The sequence below is a fragment of the Crinia signifera genome, chromosome 3, assembly GCF_055691185.1.
Source record: "Crinia signifera chromosome 3, ASM5569118v1, whole genome shotgun sequence".
In the NCBI taxonomy this organism is placed as follows: domain Eukaryota; kingdom Metazoa; phylum Chordata; class Amphibia; order Anura; family Myobatrachidae; genus Crinia; species Crinia signifera.
In genome coordinates, this window is record NC_139219.1 from 232,714,379 (window position 1) to 232,728,563 (window position 14,185).

A 14,185-nucleotide genomic window follows, 5' to 3' on the forward strand; every position below is an offset into this window, starting at 1 on the left:
TGTCCTCACCACTCTTTGCAGGCTTCGTTTGTCAGATTCATTGGCTCCTCCATATGAGATTGTAATAAAGTAGCATAAAACGGACTCCACGTTAGCAGTGTAAAAGAGCCACAGCAGCTCCTGCGGAATGTCAAATTTTTTCAGTTGCCTCAAGAAGAACAGCCGCTGTTGGGACTTTTTGACAATGGAGGTTATGTTGGGCTTCCATCTGAGATTGTGAGAGATTTTCATCCCAAGGAATTTGAAGGTCTCTACCCATGACACCACTCTGTTGGAAATTATTAGTGGGACCTTAACATTTGGTCTTCTCCTGAAGTCTACTACCATCTCGACTGTTTTGATGGGGTTCAGGTCCAGGTTGTTTCTGCCGAATTCACTGTGAAAGCCTGTCCACCTGTATGCAGACTCATCCGCCTCCTTGATTAGGCCAATGATGGTGGTGTCATCAGCAAATTTTATGATTTTTACTGACTGGTCACTCGCAGTGCAGTTGTTAGTGTAGAGGGAGAAGAGTAGGGGGGAAAGCACACATCCCTGGGAAGCACCAGTGCTGATTGTACGTATGGTGGATGTGAAGGCTCCAGCTTTCACCACCTGTTTCTGTGCTGTCAGGAAGTCCACAATCCAGGAGCAGGTAGATTCTGGAACTCCTAGGGAGAGAAGTTTGGGCTGTAGGATAGTGGGGGCAATTGTGTTAAATGCCGAGCTGAAGTCAATGAATAGGTAGGTGCCTGGATGATCCAGGTATTTCAGGATATAATGCAGCCCTAGGTTAACTGCATCCTCGACGCTTCTGTTTGCTCAGTAGGCGAACTGCAAGGGGTCGAGATGGGTGTTGGTCACTTCCCTCAGATGGTTTAGTACCAGTCTTTCGAATGCCTTCATGATCACTGATGTTAGTGCGACTGCCCTGTAGTCATTTAGATCCTTCACAGCCAACTTTTTAGGAACCAGAATAATAACTGAGCGCTTGAAGCAGGCAGGGACCCTACTCGTTTCCAGTGAGGTATTAAAGATGACAGTGAAGATGGGTGCAAGCTGCATTGCACAGATCTTAAGGGTAGATGGCGACACTCCATCAGGACCTGCAGCCTTCCTAAGTCTGACCCTATTGAACAAAGCATCTACCTCCCCCTGGTCCACCTGCAAGACCTCGGAGTATTGGTTAGGGTAGTGTGGCAGTGGAGCCGCCTTACTATGGTCAAGGGGAGGCGGGGTTGAGGCACTGCAGTAAAACTCGTTCAGCTCCTCAGCCAGTTCCTGGAGCATTGGAGTTGGGCTTGGTGCTTTATTGTAGCTGGTAATAGCTTTCATGCTTTTCCAGACTGCCGCAGGATCGTTGGCTGAGAGGTTGTTTGTCAGCTTGCTGGCGTAGCGCTTTTTTTGACAGCCTGATTTTACATGCCAGGGTGTTCCTGGCCTCTTTGTACTGTGCCCTATCCCCACCACTGTAGGCCTCCTCCTTGGCTCGGCGGAGCTTCCTTAGCTGACTGCTGAACCATGGCTTGTTGATATTAAAGGATCAAACTGTTTTGGATGGTACACACAGATCCTCGCAGAAACTGACGTAGGGTGTCACTACATCTGCTAGTTCATTTAGGTCAGTCGCAGAGGCTACAAAAACCCTTAGTCCGTGCAATTGAAACAAGCCTGAAGCTTTAGTTTTGTCTCACTTGACCAGCTTTTAACTGACCTGACAGTGACCTTTGCTGACTTTAGCTTCTGAGTATATGTTGGGAGGAGGTGGACCAAGCAGTCCCAGGGCTGCTCGTGGGATGGATCGGTAGGTAGACTTTATAGCGGTGTAGCAGTGGTCCAACATCTGCCCCCAGTGAGTCTTATCCACAATCACAAAATTAAATCACCGATCCATTCACATTTTTTGTAGCTAATGTAGGGTCAGTCGTGTACACAAATTCTGAACTACGACTCCCTATCTCACCTTTCCGTACCCAGCTGAGATAAAATTCTATTGTGACGGAGTCATGGTTTCACGTGAAAACACAAAATGATGAATAACGTTATATAATGCAATAACACAACAGTTAACAGCACATCATATGTTAGCAAATGTATTGAATCATTGGGGGAAAAAAGGATTAGAATTAAAATAACATTTGGGTGAACAGGGCCTGATTAATGCTTCCAGATGTCCTAGTCTAATACACATGTAGATCCCCTTATAATGTGGCTAAACGTATGTGAATGGGTGCTCAGGATATGAGGATGGGGGATAGCTAACAAGCATGGAATAAATTAGGCCTTCATTTTATTCTTCGACTGCGCATGCATAACTCCAGCAGCCCTCACCTTTGTGACACTGCTGGAGCCTCTGATGTATGTTTCTTCCAGGCCTCCCGCCCGCTCCTGCCCTGCCCGCCATCCTGTCATGGAGCACGTGGCTGCAGATACATATTCCACAGTACTTGTTTCCTAGCACGGCGCCCATCTCGTTGATTGTATGCCTTAAGTTTAAGGCACTTAAGGCATACAATCAACGCGATGGACCTGATTTTGTGTCAATCACCAGCTTATTTGCCGGTGAAAGACAAAATCGATTTTCCCATAGGGAACAATGTTAATTTTTTTTAAAGTGAAAATCGGGTTGATTGCGTCGGTCGATGCGATCAACCCGATTTTACATAGGTGACAATGTGAAATGGGCCAATATGCCCCATTTCACATTGAATATGGTTAAAAATTATGTTTAATGCCCCCCCCCATTGTTAACGCCACCCCACTATTGACGACAACCCGAAGCGTGGCGAGCGCAAGGTCCTCCGACCTTTTCATACCCCTACTATCCACGTCGGCGTGGAGTTGATTTTATATAGTGTGGCGAGCCACCGAGCCCGAAGCATGGCGAGCGCACGCGGATACCTGTGAAGCCCGCGAGGGGGCGCGGATACCTATGAAGGTATCCGCGTCCCCTCGCGGGGCTCGCTGCGCTCCCCACGCTTCGGGCTCGGTGGCTCGCTGCACTCGCCACACTGTATAAAATCAACTCCACGCCGACGTGGATAGTAGGGGTATGAAAAGGTCGGAGGACGTGTACCGCCGCCCCTCGCGGGCTCGCTGCGCTCGCTACGCTTTGGGTTGCCGTCAATAGTGGGGTGGCGTTAACAGTGGGGGGGGGGGGCATTTGAAACATGTGGGGGGGTTTAGTATTAAAATGGGGGGTTTGGGGGCTTTTTACATTGAAATCAATGTAAAATCGGGTCTCAAGGACCATTTTACATTGATTCCAATGTAAAAATCGTGTCGATCGCTTCGATCGCATCGCATGCGATTTGGTTGGCATGCGATGCGTTCGACCCGATGCATACAATCAAAATCGGTGGCGCCGTTCTAGGAAACAAGTACCTATTTCACTAGCCAACCGCTAGCTCTGCAGCGCCGGTGGTTGTCTATCACTGCCTGTGTAGCGATCCGTGGCAGGTGACGGGGGGCCTGGGAATACTTGCTCCCTGAGCCAGCAGGAATTGTGAAAGAGAGAAGTGCCCATTCAGTGCTTAGTGCCCAGTGGCTGGAGATGGCACATGTGCAGTATGAGTCTGGAGTATGCCCAAAGTACAGAACATTGTCCTTTGCTACATATATGGCCACTCCATCCATATCTGAGTGAGGATCATAGTGCTTACGCCTTTAGGGAACATAGCCACACATCACACACAAATTTCCCTTCACGCTCTGGGCATGCTGTGCCCCCCATGCTCATTTGCACAGCAGGTAGGAGCATTCACAAAAACAGGACTGACCCACCAAATGGTGATGCTTAGTGGGAAATGCATTCATTCAGTCATACACACATATACTGTACATACATATAAATAGTCTCACGCAAATACACATGCATATATACTGTTATACGGATTCGGTATGAAATACTGACGGTCAAAATACCGACGGTCAAAATACCGACAAACATTGACCGACAGTCAAAATCCCGACAAGGTCAAAATACAGATAAGGTCAAAATACCGACATTTAAAAACCCGACAAGGTCAAAATACCGACATATAGAATGTAGATAGGTGAAAAAGTCAACATGACTTTTGACCTTGGTCAATGGTTGGCCAAGGTCACCTTTGACCTTGTCGGGATTTTGACCATCGGTCAATGGTTGTCGGTATTTTGACCGTCGGTATTTTGACTGCATCCCTGTTATACTAATAAATGCAGTCACACACTGATACATACATACTGTCTCACACATAGGGCCTTATTCAGATCTGAGCTCAGTACAAATTTGTTTGAAAAATAGGCAAAACCATGTGCACTGCAGGGGGACAGATGTGACATGTATAGAGAGAGTTAGATTTGTGTGAGTTATTTTGTTTCTGTGCAGGGTAAATACTGGCTGCATTATTTTTACACTGCAATTTAGATTTCATTTTCAGCACACCCCACCCAAATTTAACTCTCTTTGCACAGGTTACATCTGATCCACCTGCAGTGCACATGGTTTTGCCCATTTTAAGAACAAATTTGTACTGTGATCAGATCTGAACAGTTACACATGTATACATTTGTCATACACCATGTCCTCATATCGCTCAACTGTCCCAATTTTTGCGGGCCCATCATGATTTTTTGTGACTGCCCTGCATTCCTACTGGCAGTGTCCCATGGCAGGGCAGTAGGGAGTCCCCTTGTCAGTTGTTGCTCTGCTTAGCATGCACACAGTGTCTATTCACTGAGAAAGAGGGAAAGGGGGCATGTGAGCTGCTGGCCATGCTCCCACATCGGCAAAATAGGGGCGTGGCCTTGAGATTGCAGACATAATGTGTGAAGCCACACCCCTTTTATCAAGGCCACATCCCCTTTTGGTAGTCCTGACTTGAAAGTGTTGAAAATGTTGGGATGTATGACACACAGTTATAAACGTATACATGTACCTCAATCACACACACACCTCCCAACTATCCTGATTTTTGGGGACTGTCCTGCGATCCACCCATGGCTGGCAGTGTCCTGTAGTGAGGGGACATTTGGGAGTCTCCCCTGTCAATTGCTGACAGAGCAGCAGAGAATTCAGCGACAATTCAGGAAGAAAGAGGGGCTGGGGGCCCCGGGGTAATGTACCACCCAGAGACACCCCCCATAATCCAGCTCTAGTTGAGAATACTTCATTTCAAAAGGCACTCAACCAATACTTTCTTCCTTGCTGATTGGACTGCTGACTTTCTCATGCAGTGGTGCATGCAGGGGGGTTTCTGAGAACCCATAAACCCCCCAGGAGTCTAAGAGCCCTAGGCTGAAAGCTGAGGGTCCCCTTTTTCAAGTGGGTACAAGACATTTAAAAATCGGCCCTTGGGAACCGGAGATATCTGACTTCAAAGCAGTGGTCCCCATCCAAGCCTGTTAATTGCTCTTCCCAGTCAGATATTTCTTGTTCTGTCTGACTTAGAGTTTTTCTGAGGGTATATTCCAAAAGCTGGGACTCTCCCCCTTTGATGGACACTAGTAGCTTGTCTCTACTGTGGCCAGAACCAGAGATATCAGCCTTCCAGCAGCTGGTTACTGCTCCAGCTCCACACACCTAGTATGTAGTTTTATATCCTCGTTGGCAGATTGCTCTGCCTCCTGAACTCTGATCCCCTAGGTCCCAGTACAATTTGGTAGGTGGGATTCTCTAGTTTTAATTCCAAAAAAATCTAAGAAATCTATTTTCGGGAACTGGAGATATCTGCAGTCAGGCAAGCTGTCCTCCCACCAGAAAATTATGAATAATGAGCCCACTCCACTATACACCCCTCCTCTGCGTATTAAACATCCTCTACCACCCTAGGTCACCTAAGTGTCCATCTCTGTGCTTTTCTCCTATGTATACAGAAGAATAAAAGTCGATGTTCTTGTGCGCTAAAGCAGCCTATGGAGAGTTCAAACTAAAAATGGTGACCCAAACACCATCAAATACGCAGAAAGACAACAATAGGCAGATTGTCCTCTCCACTGGCGCTCTGGCAGGATGGTACCTCCCTTAAATTTGGGGTACGGTCCTCTTCTCCCAATAAAAGTGATAGAGTGCTATAGAGTGTTCTTGTGGACTTTTTTATATAGGTCGAACCAGCAGACCATTCAAAGTACGTTTAAATGAGCATCTTAATAATATTAGAAAAGGATTAGAGTCTCACTCTCTGTCCCACCATTTTAAGGTGAAACATGATTCCTCAACAGATGCCATTATCCGTTTCCTGTGCATTAAACAAATTTTTTCCAACATTAGAAATAGAAATCTACCTACTTTATTGGCACAGGAGGAAATGAAGTGTATATATAATTTTAATACTCTTAAACCAAAGGGTCTTAATCAGGACTTTGAAGTAAAATGTTTTTTATAATCTTAACCAAGTTTTTTTGTCCATTATTTATTGTACACTCTTATCCTCTTTTATTGCCTCGATTTTACTGTCGTTTTATACTCCATCCCATATTTTACTAATAGTATGTATGTCATCAATTTTATCCATGTTTTATGTATTACCATGGTTTTACTTACTCAAACCTTTTTATATTCTGTAGAAAACCCGGATCTTATAATGTTCTAAAACGCACTGATCATTGCCATTAGAAATTACATCTGATAACCATGGACAATCCTCCAATTTAAATGCGGAAGATGAGGGTGTACAAATATGGCCACCGGGACTTGAGACCGGACATCAGGTGCGTCTGGCCGGATGTGATGTAACACGCCAGACCGCGTGCTCGATACGCTGGACCGTAAGTGCGGCATCGCGGACCAGAATTCGCGGCTTTTGCCGCGTATTTCCGGATTCGCGTCTGAAACGCAAATCATCACCCGCCCCCACATGACTGAGGACTGTGCTCCGATTGGCTCTCTAGAGGGTCACTCATTATACTACTATGTCCTGATTGGAGGAACATCGTATAAAAAACCGGACTTTTGTGACTCCCAGCATTCTCCTTGAAAAAGGCCTCAGAGGAGGTCGAAAGCGCTTGGAGCTGGGACTTCATTGTTGTGGACATCCTGTCTGGACTGGGTGGATTCTGTGCCTGCTGTTGTTGTCGTTTGGCAGTGAAAATCCCGGGTTCACTGCCATCCATATTTGCCATCTTTGAGGACTGGATCGTTATCCACGTTCTCCACTATATCGGGTAACAGGCCATCCTACCATTCATTTGTCATATTTTATCTGTCTCACCTGTGTATTGTTTTATTGTACATTAAATGGTATTATACTATTTTTGCCATTTTCTGTATTCCTTTTTGGGGAGAGCTTAATTGACCACCCATCTATCAGAAGGGACCAAAATCTTGGTGACACAGATTGCTATTTACAGAGGCGGAGAAGAGGAGTGTCACTGTACCTTGAGGGATGTATGGTATTTATTAATACACCTTGCTATCACTTTTATTGGGAGAAGAGGACCGTACCCCAAATTTAAGGGAGGTACCATCCTGCCAGAGCGCCAGTGGAGAGGACAATCTGCCTATTGTTGTCTTTCTGTGCTTTTCTCCGCCCATCTGGAAACCCCCTTATGAAAATCCTGCGTTTTACCCTCTCATGCTATCATGCTTTTAGTGTTCTGGTTTGTGCAAAAGCATGATAGCATAAATGGCCACAAACAAACCCAATGAAATGTGCGCTTTCATTCTGGCCTTAAGTGCACCCATTTTGTGATTAAATCAGCCACAATGCGCAGGTCTGATTTTTATTATGGTATGTAAATTAACTTTTAATTCAATGTAAGCAGTTTGCTGTCCATGTGGTGGCACTGTTTAGTTTTAAATTACATCATTAAAAGCACCTTAAATATTCATGTATAAATCTTTAATTCCTGTTATACAGACATGACTGTAATTTTACATTTGAACAACAGTGTTGTACACAATGGAGAACATAATTTTAGGAAGCTACTGTATGTACTAAGGGGGTTATTCAGACCTGATCACTGGGATGTGAATTTGCAGGCCAGCCAATCATCAATCATCTGTGCATGCAAATGGATCATTGTGTGCATGCACAAAGCTACCATGCAATAAAAAACTGTGTCTTTTCTGATTGCAATGCAAACGGTTGCCAAGTTGATTGACATGAAGTTTCCTGGGATAATGCAGGTGTGCCCTGCACTTTTCAGCAAGGCCGCCATTAGGGGAGTGTTATGGGGACACTTGTCCTTGGCCCGCTGTAGCTGCTGCATTTTGTACACTGGGGTCGCCCACTGGCCGCTGCCCCTCTCCCATCACAGACGCGCAACACCCTTGGCTTCCTTCACACCGCGCTCCGCCCCCCTCCCTTCACATACGCGGCCGAGGGTCCCTGCTGCCCGACCTCAAGGGACACCTGCCCACCAGCAATAAGTATTTATTCCCCTCTGGCAACGAGCAATAAATCCCCCCCTTGGCAGCAAGTATTACTAGGGTTATCACCTGTCCGGGATTACTACGGACCTTATCGCAGTGCTGCTTTTTTCTCAATTGGACAAATGTGTCATGTGCACTGCAGGGGGGGCAGATTTAACATGTGCAGAGAGAATTAGATTTGGATGAGTTATGTTGTTTTTGTGCAGGGTAAATACTGGCTCATTTATTTTTACACTGAAATTAAAATTTCAATTTCAACAAGCCCCACCCAAATCTAAAGGTGCCCACACATGGTGCGATATGTGCATCGTGCGTTTTGTACTAGATCGCATTGCGTTTAGTTCAAATCAAATGTGTTACGCTAAAACAGAGTGCGAGTTGAACTAGATATGGGGCGATCTATTACAAAAAGGACTGCCTGCATATTGTTTTTGTACTCTGTGATGTGTGTGAGCATGCACACATTGCATCCCGTTGCATTGCAAATTTATAGAAACACATGCGAATGCGTTTTGAACTAAAAAGTTCAAAAGGAATGAGACCATCGCAATGTGTGTGGACATCATTACTCTCTCTGCACATGTTACATCTGTCCCACCTGCAATGCAACATGGTTTTGTCCATTTGAGAAAAAAAGCAGCTTTGCAAGCAGGTCTGAATAACCCCCCCATAGTTAGGATAGTTTATGGCTGTTGTGATATATTACTCCTTTACTACTGACAGAAGAAAGCACACATTTCTAGGTTTAGATTTACTTTCTCTTTCAATGGTCCTGGAGACACAGCTCAACATTGGGATGTAGGAGGGTCCGCAGGAGCCAGGCACCTATCCTAAAGCTTTAGAGGGTAGGCTCCTCCCCTTCTGCATCCCAGACTCCTCAGTTCGTGTTAGGTGCCCACTGGAGTGGGTGCTATTCTAAAGGGCTGCGGGAGCAGCCGAAGGATTAGAGTAGTTAGGGTTTTTTATTATTTTATTAACTTTTCACTCTAGTTAGGTAGGCACAGTGTGAGGATTCTCATTAGTGAATCCTCACACTGCTAGCGCAGCAGGAGCTGACAGAAGTGCGTCCTGTCAGCTCGCTGTGCACAGGGGAGACGCTGTCTGGCCTCCCTGTGCAGCGCTTACAGCTTCTTTTAAGAAGCTGCCTGGGCTCCGGAGCGCTCTGAAACCGGCTTCACGCTAGGTGGGGATCATGGGGGACAGGCGCTCCGTGATAGCGGCGGCCATTTTCTGCGGAGCTTACACACTGAGCTCCTATATGAGAGGACAGCAGTGTGTTACAGGCATGTTCCAAGTGGTCCCCAGCTGAGGGGGAGATACTGGAACTAGGAGATCCTGCAATGGGAGCGGCTGTCTGGGGGTGGTTGGCGCCAAAAGTCACGGACCCCGCAGCAGCAGGGACTTGGTCTCTTCCCTCACTCTGTTTTGGCGCCATTCGGAACGCTTGCAGCGGAGCTGAGCTGGCTGACAGATCCTGACAGAGTGATTGGATTTCCTGGGCATCGCTTTCCCTATTCTGAAGACTACAGACAGCTAAGTGACTGAGTACATTGGCTTTGTGTAAACGCCTGTACATTTTGCACTGTGACTGTGTTATTTGTGAACATCATGTCTGTGCATCAGTCTGTGGTTTTGGGGGAGAGAGCCCCAGATACATTGAGCGCTTGCAGTGTTTGTACACTGAAATTTATCCCTGAGCAGATGGCCAAGGGTGGCTTATGTATTGCTTGCGCTGCTGTGAAACCCATGGGGAGTGAACCCCAGAGGGTAGAGCAATTGGAACCCGCGTGGGCCAGTGCCCTGGGCAGGTCGGTTAATGCTTTAGTGCAATTGCTGGACAGACAGAGTGATGTCTTCATCTCAGCAGTCCTCTGGCTCCTTGCCTCTTACCCAGGCAGACCCTGCTTTCCTACAGGTGATGCAGGATACTGCTAAGGGGATTAACAGGTTTAGTGAATTGCTAGACAAGATTGATGTTGATGCTGTGGGGACCCCTAAAAGGTCTTACTCAGTGCCTTTAATGGTTGATGAGGAAGAGGGAGCATATGCAGACATTCCCTGGGAGCAGGGTGATGATTCTGAGGATTCCTCAGCCGCAGGGGTGGAGGATTTGATTACTGCTGTTAAACAGGCTTTAAATTTGTCGGTGGAAGATAAAACTCCTGCAAAAGGTGTATTTAAACGGCAACGTAAGGAAGCTGTTACCTTCCCTTCAGATGAAGGTTTACAGGATTTATTGGAAGGGGCTTGGAAAACGCCCGATAAAAGGCTGCAGATGCCTAAGAGATTCTTAAGTCTGTACCCCATGCCTGAGTCTCATGCGGATCTCTGGGAGAAAGTTCCAGTGGTTGATGCTTCTGTGGCACAGTTGTCAAAAGCTACTGTTTTACCAGTGCAAGGGGGAGCAGCTTTTAAGGACCCTGTAGACAAAAAGCTGGAGGGTAACCTAAAAGCAATATTTGAAGGGGTGGGATACACCCTACATCCTCTGATTGCTTCAGCCTGGGTCTCTAAGGCCATGATTGTATGGGCCAATGATTTGTGCACTATTTTACATGCTGACCCTTGTGTGTTATTGCTTGCGGAGAAGCTGAAAGCAGCAGCAGAGTATGTGCTAGAGGCTGAGGAGGAAGCTCTCAAAATGGCTGCTAGAGTTTCCACAGTGTCTGTCAATGCCAGGAGAGTGCTCTGGCTTAAGGCTTGGGAGGCAGATAATGAGTCTAAGAAGGCCTTAGAAGCATTAGCTTTTAAAGGAAAGCTGTTGTTTGGCTCTGAACTGGAAGAGATTATTAAACAGGCCACAGGTGGCAAAAGTACTTTCCTGCCTGCCCCTGCAGCCAAGCAGACATCAAGATTTTCTGCTTTCAGGCCGTCCTTTTGGCCCTCCCCTAGAGGAGGTGCGTCCTTTCGAGGACAGTCTTTTAGGGGAAAGTTTCAGGCCTCCAGGGGTAAGGCCCCAAAGTCAAAATTTGGTTCCTTTCATAAGAAACCAAACACCAAAGGAGAGGACAAACCCTCCGCATGACTGCCAGGGGATTTGCCCGGCGGTGGTGAAGGTGGGGGGTCGTCTGTCACAGTTTAGGGACGCATGGGCATTGTTAGACCAGGATTCCTGGGTATTAGATATTATATCCCAGGGTTACAGAATTCCCTTCAAAGGTCTACCCAGAACATCAGGCTCTGTTGAGGTTTGCGATAGGAGACCTGCACTTGCAATTCCAGGTGTTGCCCTTCGGACTGTCCACAGCGCCAAGGGTATTCACCAAGATAATGTCTGTAATGGCGGCTGTGCTTCGACTGAGGGGAATGACGGTGATCCCATATTTGGACGACCTGCTGTTCAAAGCGGAGTCAGCAGACATGTTGCAGAGTCACTTGGCAGAAGCCATCAATTTTTTGCAGGCTCACGGCTGGCTTTTAAACTTACAAAAGTCTCAGTTGGTGCCGTCACAGAGACTCCAATTCCTGGGAGTTGTTCTGGATACCCACCTACATCGGGTATTTTTACCAGAGGCAAAGGCCAGGGATCTGGCTGCCTTGGTCCAGGAGATTCTCGGCTCTCGGAGCACATCAGTATGGAGGTGCCTCAAGCTGCTGGGGAAGATGGTGGCGTCTTTCGAGACGTTGCAGTTCGCCAGGTTCCACTCGCGAGTGTTCCAGTGGAACATTTTGACGACTTGGTCAGGAAACACGCAAACCATGAAGTCAGAACAGATAGTGTTGTCTTCAGAAACTCGATCCTCCCTGAAATGGCGGACAGAGGTGGATTCCCTTCAGTGGGGTCGGTCCCTGCAGTCCTGGAGCTGGCTGGTAGTCACTACCGACGCCAGTCTCAGGGGCTGGGGGGCAGTAGTCTTGGACCTGCGTCTGCAAGGCTTGTGGACCCCAGAGGAGTCTGCCTTACCGATCAACATCTTGGAACTGAGAGCTGTGTGGAAGGTGATTTCTCTGGCGGGAGAAAGGTTACAGAGGCTCCCTTTAAGGATTCAGACCGACAACGCCACAGCTGTGGCATATCTGAATCACCAGGGAGGGACACGCAGCAAGCTGGCTATGTGGGAGGTGTCCCGAATCTTCTTGTGGGCGGAACAGAATGTTCCAGCATTATCAGCAATATTCATACCAGGTGTGGAGAATATAGAGGCCGACTTCCTGAGCAGGGAGGAGCTAATGGAAGGGGAATGGAGTCTAAACCCACAAGTATTTCACCAGATTACAGTGAGGTGGGGAACCCCGGATGTGGACCTGATGGCATCCAGGTTCAACCATCAGGTACCCAGGTTTTATGCCAGGATGAGGGACCCACTGGCAGAAGCAGTGGATGCCATGACTATCCCCTGGGAGGGGAATCTTCTTTATGTTTTTCCACCAGTTCCAATGCTGGCAAGAGTGTTGAAAAAGATACAGGCCCAGACAATTCCAGTAATTTTAGTGGCCCCAGATTGGCCAAGGAGGTCCTGGTACTCGAGGCTTCAGAGATTGTCTGTGGACTCGTGGCGTCTACCTCTGAGGTCAGACCTTCTAAAACAAGGACAGTACAACCATCTGGATTCAGCTCGATTAATTTTGACGTCCTGGTTGTTGAAACCGCCATTTTGAGGAATAAAGGTTTCTCAGAGGCGGTGGTTAACACAATGATTAAAGCCAGAAAGTCAGTATCTTCTGCAAATTATTATAGGGTCTGGAAGACCTACAGTATATTCGATGGTGTGAAAGACAGAAGTCACACACATCACGCTTTAAATTGGCAAAATTGTTGGAGTTTTTGCAGGATGGCTTTTCCTCCGGGTTAAGCCTTCAGTCACTCAAAGTACAGATCTCGGCCTTGTCAATTTACTTCCAAAGAAGAATTGCATTATTACCGGAAGTACAGACCTTCCTGCAGGGGGTGTCCCGATTGAAACCTCCCTACAAACAACCAGTAGCACCATGGGATTTATCTCTGGTTTTGGAGTGTCTTCAGAAGGCACCTTTTGAACCATTAAGGTCGGCTGACCTTAAATTCCTTACATGGAAACTGGTATTTTTGTTGGCAGTGGCGTCAGCAAAAAGAGTATCGGAGTTGGGAGCATTGTCATGCAAGTCTCCCTTCCTTATATTTCATGATAATAGGGCTGTCCTTCAGACAGTACCCCAATTTTGCCAAAAGTAGTCTCTGCTTTTCATCTAAATCAGGAGATAGTTCTGCCTGTGTTTCAACCCCCAGAGGGTTCAAGGAAAAGGGACAAATTGAGGAATTTGGATGTTGTGCGCGCCTTGCGCGTTTATGTGGACAGAGTTAAGAGTGTCAGAAAGACTGACACCTTGTTAGTTTTGTATGACATACACAAAATTGGTTGGCCTGCTTCTAAGCAGACCATTGCTAGGTGGTTGCGCTCGGTTATAGCGTTTGCATATACTAAAGTTGGTAGGCCTGTGCCGGCCAGGATTAATGCGCATACCACCAGGTCGGTTGCCACCTCTTGGGCGGTTCGACATGGGGCAACAGCTGAGCAGGTTTGCAGGGCTGCCACTTGGTCATCTGTTCATACTTTTGCCAAATTCTATAGGTTCCATGAGTTCGCGTCGGAGGACGCATCATTCGGGCGAGCAGTGATGAGAGCTGCAGACCTGAGCGTACCCACCCAAAGGACCGGCTCGGGAACATCCCAATGTTGAGCTGTGTCACCAGGACCATTGAAAGAGAAAAAGGGATTTTTGTAAGAACTTACCGTTCGAATCCCTTTCTCTGATATAGTCCTGGTGACACAGCGATCCCTCCCTTATGCTCAGTAAGTATGCCAGTGTTCATGATGTTTCATGCTATATATGGTTGGAAAGTTATTTTTGAAATTGTGCATATAATATGTGCAG